Source organism: Halictus rubicundus, chromosome 10 (genome assembly GCF_050948215.1).
Source record: "Halictus rubicundus isolate RS-2024b chromosome 10, iyHalRubi1_principal, whole genome shotgun sequence".
Classification (NCBI taxonomy): domain Eukaryota; kingdom Metazoa; phylum Arthropoda; class Insecta; order Hymenoptera; family Halictidae; genus Halictus; species Halictus rubicundus.
Genome location: NC_135158.1, coordinates 1,665,566 through 1,671,913, shown reverse-complemented (window position 1 = coordinate 1,671,913; position 6,348 = coordinate 1,665,566). Strand labels below are relative to the sequence as shown.

At 49.6% G+C, this 6,348-nt stretch overlaps 1 long non-coding RNA gene across 2 annotated transcripts; it reads left to right on the top strand.

Annotated features, from left to right (window-relative positions):
* Positions 1-757: 757 nt before the first annotated feature.
* On the top strand, positions 758-1,124 carry LOC143358074 (uncharacterized). 2 transcript variants are annotated; one of them, XR_013082921.1, is made up of 2 exons: positions 758-891; positions 993-1,124. It is a non-coding gene; the product is annotated as an uncharacterized LOC143358074 (long non-coding RNA). The 2 variants fall into 2 exon arrangements; XR_013082922.1 differs by having other exon boundaries at positions 758-895.
* The last annotated feature ends 5,224 nt before the right edge of the window (positions 1,125-6,348 follow it).

The following is a 6,348-nucleotide window of genomic DNA, read 5'->3' as shown; positions in this document are numbered from 1 at the left end:
ATATCGTACTTAAGGTCTTTGGCAATGAGGATGGCAATGCCGCCTCCCTTGCCAACAAGGCGATCCTTCCTGACTATGTTAAATCCCGCAACAGTAAATTTTAGTTGTGGGCTGAGCCAAGTTTCTATGCATACTACTATATCCGATCTAGCGGCTAAGCCAGTGATCTCAACTTTCTTATTTATGATGCTCCTACAATTCCAAAGTGTGATTCTAAGGGGGTTGTCCATATTGTGAAGTCTAGAAACCAAGATATATTAATTTTTTTCAACGATACGGCTGGCTTGTATTGTTTGATTGGGACCGGAGTGATTTTTCTGTTTGGGGGAGGCTGTAAATTGGGAGTTGGGTTCGTGGTAGATGGTGTGAATGTAGATGAAGAAAGGGAGGAGGATAAGGGAGTATTTGTCAATTTTTTGTTGATTTGTGCAGAGGGGGGGGGGGTTGATTCAATTTGGATGAGTAATCCTTCATTGAAGAGCATGATCTGGTTGCATTGAGTAGCCTGGAAGATAGACTTGGGGGTTTGCTGGTGGAGTTTCTTGGGGAGAAGAAGGAAGCGGACTGAGTCCACGTGCTGGGAGAGGAAGTGGGACTTTGTTGCCCGCCTATTGCCTTTAAGTTAATGATATATGCTTGACTTTTTGTTTCTAGAGGGGGGGGGGAGTTTTCTTTGATCGATGCAAACTGAGATCTGGAGGAAGTCCTGGAGTTTCCCAAAACTAGTTAATTTCTCTCTTGGTTTTCAGTGCAGTGCAGTCTGGATGAAGAGTACGGTGATTTTCCTTGCAGTGTGCGCAGGATGGCGAATCCTTATTTGGACATTCCAATAGGTTATGGCCTACTGACCCGCAGTTTCTGCATATTTTTGGGCTACGGCAGAATTTGTTGGTATGTCCAAATTTAAAGCATCCGTAGCAGATTTTGATGGGTCCAATGTAAAGCTCGACCGGTGTGAGAATGAGGTTGTATAATTTGATATTGTCTGGTAGTACGGTACCCTCAAAGGTCAGAACGATAGACTCACTTGGAACCCACGACCAATTCCCGTTTTGGGAGTCTCTGATTCTCCTATTAAGCGTACGTGTACTCAGAATTGGAACTGAAGAGTCGGAGTGATTTATTATGTCTTCCATTTCGCAATCGGTGGAAAAGCCTTTCATGATACCTCTTCTCGTACTTCTGAATGTGGGTATAAAACTGGTTACCCCTCAAGATCTGGCTTGTTTGTTTTAATAAAATGGTTTGCTTCGATAGCTGATTTAAATTGGATTGAGAACCTTCCAAACCCTTCCGGTCTGATTTCCTCTATCCTTGGTTGATTTTATTCAGCGCTTTGGCCAGCATAGCGGCATTCTGAGAATTCCTTTCTTTCACCGTTTTTTTTTGTCAAATACGGCGGAGACGAAAGCCGGGCCTTTATGCGAAGTTGGGTAAAGATTGACTATAGGAGGCTGTTTGGGATTGGCTGCGCGTGGCATCAGATCTCGAACGCGAGATCCACCACGCCGCCCTACGACGACGGCGAGTCGTGTCATAGGCTGTCACCGCCGAATCGATTATCGACGCAGCTAATAGAATTTCTATTGGCCCGGGGTTCAAATTCGGCAAGTCATCGTTCCGGCGGTGATAGAAAACCGTTCGCGAATCGCCGACGATCAGATCGTTAGTTCATCTCCAAGTTATAAGTTCGCAATCGTTCTTCTCTGCAATCGTTAATCAGTTAGCTAAGACGTCGCGCGTCGTGGGACCGGTCTTGAGCTACAGCGATTCGGTTATCTGGATTCCCAGCAATTCAGCTGAGAATAATTATACAGTTTTTTTTCGGTTTCATACATTTATTGTCAACCAAAGTCCAACCTACCAGTTGGCTTTAACATTGTATAGAAATTCTGTAAAGTTCGTCAGTGACGAACCGCTAGACGGTGATTAAAGTACTCGTCCGTAAAAGAAGAGTTTATTCTCCGTCCCAATCCGTAACAGAGGCTATTAGTTTTAATATTTGATTACAACGGATAACAAACATCGGAATGTTGACAACAAGGGGCAATGACGGTGACAAAAGAACTGAACAGAACAGAACTATGGGACCCGCAATGGTCCCCAACGCTGCGGTAGACGTCGCGGCAAAAGATCCAAACTAATGGCGCGGCGCGAACTTACAAACTAATATACAGGGTGAATCTCCTAACGTTTGCACCTCAAATATCTTTGTTGTTTCGAAAGATACGTAAAAGATGGTAAGGACAAAGTTGAATGGTAAAATGGGGCTGACGCGATGCCAAAAAATTTTGTTTTTATGTAATTTTTTAGAGATATCAAGGTCACCTTGACTTTTTTAAATGGAACCACCCTTTTTTAAACACCTACAATGATAGTCCCCTTCATTAGGAATTCAGTAACAATAATTATTCCAAGGTCATTCAAGGTCACACACAGAGAAGACAACTATAGTTGTATCGCCCAATGACCAAAGCAGGGATCGAACAAAACTGTAGACACTTATGAATCGTAGTTCTTTTTGGACCTTTGAAATTTTTAATCATTTCAGTTTTGGTTTAGTTTAGCTTTACACATAAATTTATTGACTCTGTTGCAAAAATTTATTTCATAATAGTCACTTTTTCGATTAAAAAAAGTTCTAATGATATGTTCCTACTGTAAAAATAGGATCGATGTTCTTTTTCAATTTTTATAAAAAAACCTGCATTTGTGGAATTTTTACGTGTCTTTCATTTTTTGTAAATATGATTTTCAACCGAAAAATCGACAGAAATTCTCAAATATAAATATCAATAACCGGCGTGAGTTCAGGCCTTTAAATAAAAAAATTAACTTTTTTATTATTAATTATTTTTTTATCGGACTTTCACCAACATATTCGTTTCATTTTTCCATTGAAAACGTTACCAAATGTGACAAAATTCCGATGATATTTACTTGTTTAATGAACGACGGAAGTTTCAGACGCAAAGAAGAACAGTGCGACGAAACGGCGAAATCCGCGTTCCGTCGCGAGCTCGCACAGCGGACCTTAGTGCGAGCCAATCCGCAACCGTCCCGAGCGCGAACCAATCGGAGCACGCCGCCGCTTCGCGAACATTTCGTGAGACGGCGCGCTCTCCGTGATCCGCGCTTTCTGCATAAATACCGGAGCAGAGCGCGCTTAGTTCGGAGTTGGCTTGGAGCTGCTCAACGGGGATCATCCCAAGCTCTTGGCCACTCGCAGCCGCGTGTGAACACGCATACTACGGCTTCTTCCGTGTGTGTGTGCGAACACGCTGGTGCTTGGTGGGACCCGTACTACGGCTTCTTCCGTGTGCGAGCGACACCAGTACCGCGAGGAGGTCTCGAGTGAGCAGACGGACGAGAGCAGTGTCTCCGGACGCTACTACTCGTCGCGCGCTCCAGCTCTCTCCCCCCTCCCCGATTCCTTTCCGCCGATCCTGCGAAATTCGCTCACCGGTCCGCGACCAGGCGTCGCGTCACATTCGTGGCAGTCCTCATCGGATCGCAGCCGCGTTCGGAGCTCGTCTTGCACGAGCTACGACGTTGGTGACGGGAAGCTCGTTCTCTGGGCTCGCCTGGGTGCGAGCGACCCCCACCGCGATCCGATTCGGGGGCGACGAGTGGGGCGCCCCGTCGGTCCGGAGTCGGAGTAAATTCGCGGCCACCGTGCGCTCGGCCATCAGCGAGGAAACATCGATTCACTATCATCTCGCCGAGCCGCGGTGGTTCCCACCGACCAGCCGTAGACCCGGAATCCCGGAAATCCACCGAATCGGAAACACCGTAAACTAGCGAATCCTGATCGCTCCGCGTTCCCGCCGTACTAGCGAATCCTGATCGCTCCGCGTTCCGCCGTACCAGCGAATCCTGATCGCTCCGCGTTCCCGCCGTACCAGCGAGTCCTGATCGCTCCGCGTTCCGCCGTAACAGCGAATCCTGATCGTTCCGCGTTCCCGCCGTACCAGCGAATCCTGATCGCTCCGCGTTTCCGCCGTAAAATAGCGAGTCCCGATCGCTCCGCGTTACCGCCGTACAAGCGAATCCTGCTCGCTCCGCGTTACCGCCGTACAAGCGAACCCTGCTCGCTTCGCGTTACCGTCATATTAGCGAACTCCGCTCGCTCCGCGTTTCGTCGTAATTTTACCACGTATATATTAGGTTAAAGTAAAGTAAGATTAGGTTAACTTGTCGTTTCTCGTGCTGCTTACAGCCAGCCGTCGTACCGGAGCCCGCCAGCCGGGAACCGTCGTCACTAACCGGGGCAAGAGGCCGCCGACAATAAAACACATCTTTTTCTAAAACCGCCTACGTTTACTTCACCCGCTGTCCTCTCCGCCGACCCTGGCCGCTGAGCAAATCCAGGAGAGGACAGAATTCCTTCCTCTCGCGATTAACCGCTCGCGTAAGGAAAACGCAACCGTTACAACAGCATATGAAAAGAAAGAGACGCGGAGAGTCCTCTCGCATCGAGTTCGACTGCTCGGTTCTCGCCGCGTTGCACAGTGCGGACAAATAGCCGAATTTTGGGCAAAAGGCTAGATGTGATTACTAATGTATATTGTGATGTGGCAAATTTGTCCACGTCCTTTCGATCTAAAATCGAAAGACCGGGCCACCCTTTGGCGGCACCGCCGCGATAACGGCTGTCGTGATCGATCTCCCTGGAAGCATCCGAGATCCTGGGTTGGAGTTTAACGCGGTTTAAACGCCGCGCCACTTGGCGCGACGAGAAGTTGCAGGACCGTGGCCGGGTCCCAGGGGGACCCGGATTCTTTTTCCTTCTCCCAGGAGCGCGGAAACTCCGAGGAGAAAAGCTCAGGGGACGGCTACAAGGGACACCCTGCAGGAGAACATCGAGGAGAACACCGAGCCCGGGTTTGTCAACTCGGAGGCGCCGCCGAGGAATTATGGACCCGAGGAGAACATCGTCTCAACCTCGTCGCCGCCTCGCCCCGGAAAACTTTACGGGTCCGCCGAGGGAACGGCTCGATGTCTTCCTACGTGGGAATCGGCCAATCAACGCGCGTCATCTGGAAAGCGTTAGCCGATAAATCCGTTGACGAGGGCCCCGGACCGCCGGGCGCGGCCCTGACGCGCGAGAGCTAGTGATAGGTCCGAGCGTCGCGCGGGAGCAGGGAAAACTAGTATAGTGGGGGACGCCTCGCTTCCGCGTTAGCGAGTCTTCGAGAAGTAGGTCACTGTGTTGCCGAAATCAGTACGAGGTAGTTGTTTTACGAGTGCGTAAATATCAAAGTACTTTTGGGAATCTTAGTTGCTGCCGAGGCGTACGATTCTAGGAGAAGCTGTCGAACCACGAAAGAACTAAGCAGCTGAGAAACCACGTTGCCGAGTGGTAAGTGCCGATCAGGTTTCCGCACCATACTTATTTTCGCGTTGGCTCGGTTAGCGTTTTTGCGAATCGGCCGGACTTCGAGTCGAATTTAAGACGTGACCTCGCTCGCCGTGAATCGCGATCAGGATAGAATCGCGAAGGGGGTGAGGCCGTCGGTCGGTCAACGGGCGGGGGGCCCGTACCGTTGCCGATTTTGGCGAATATATCCAATCTGGGGATGCCCCACGGTGGGACGACGCGACGGATGCCGTATCGCCGTTTCCGGCTACTTCCGACGGCCACAGTCATTAGAATTTACTGCCGCGTATTTCATCGGAACCCGGTCGCTTCTCGACCGGCTAATTGTCGAGAGAGGCTGCCGTACATCGCGCCCGCGATCGAGTTCGACACGTAGAAAAGCATATCCGGGTGCAAAAAGCGCGAGCGACCGTCTACCTGTCGTACAAGCTTGTAAAATCGCGCGGGCTTCGTTTACACCGCTGCCGGGCGATCCCGACAGCCCCTTGTAAAAACCGGAACAAATAAATGTTAACTCGAAGCCCACACTCGTGTACGCTTCATTGTGAGGAACCTTTCCGCCGCGGGAAACGTCCCGTATTCCCTCCGCGTAGAATCCTGGCCCAGGCTGCCGCTATCCAGGACCTCGCGCGGTTCTCGTAGGTTCGGTGTGATAATTCGCGTCTCGCGTTCGTACGAATTGTTCGTGTGACACTTGCGAGTGTCTGGCGCCCGTTTCCAATCCCGAACCTTGTAAGATCCGTCGGGAAAATCGAGCCTACGAGATACCGTTTGTCACGGGTGGACCACGTATCGCGCGGCCGAGCGTGGCTCGGCCTCACGGCCTGTAAAAATCCGCCGTTGCCCAGGTTTTCTCCTGTCTGACGGGCCCGAAAATCAGGGCAATTGCTCACAGAAAATGAAATTTAACAATACAATTAATAAATATGATTATACATAAAGTTTATTTGCTTATAAAATATAAAAAA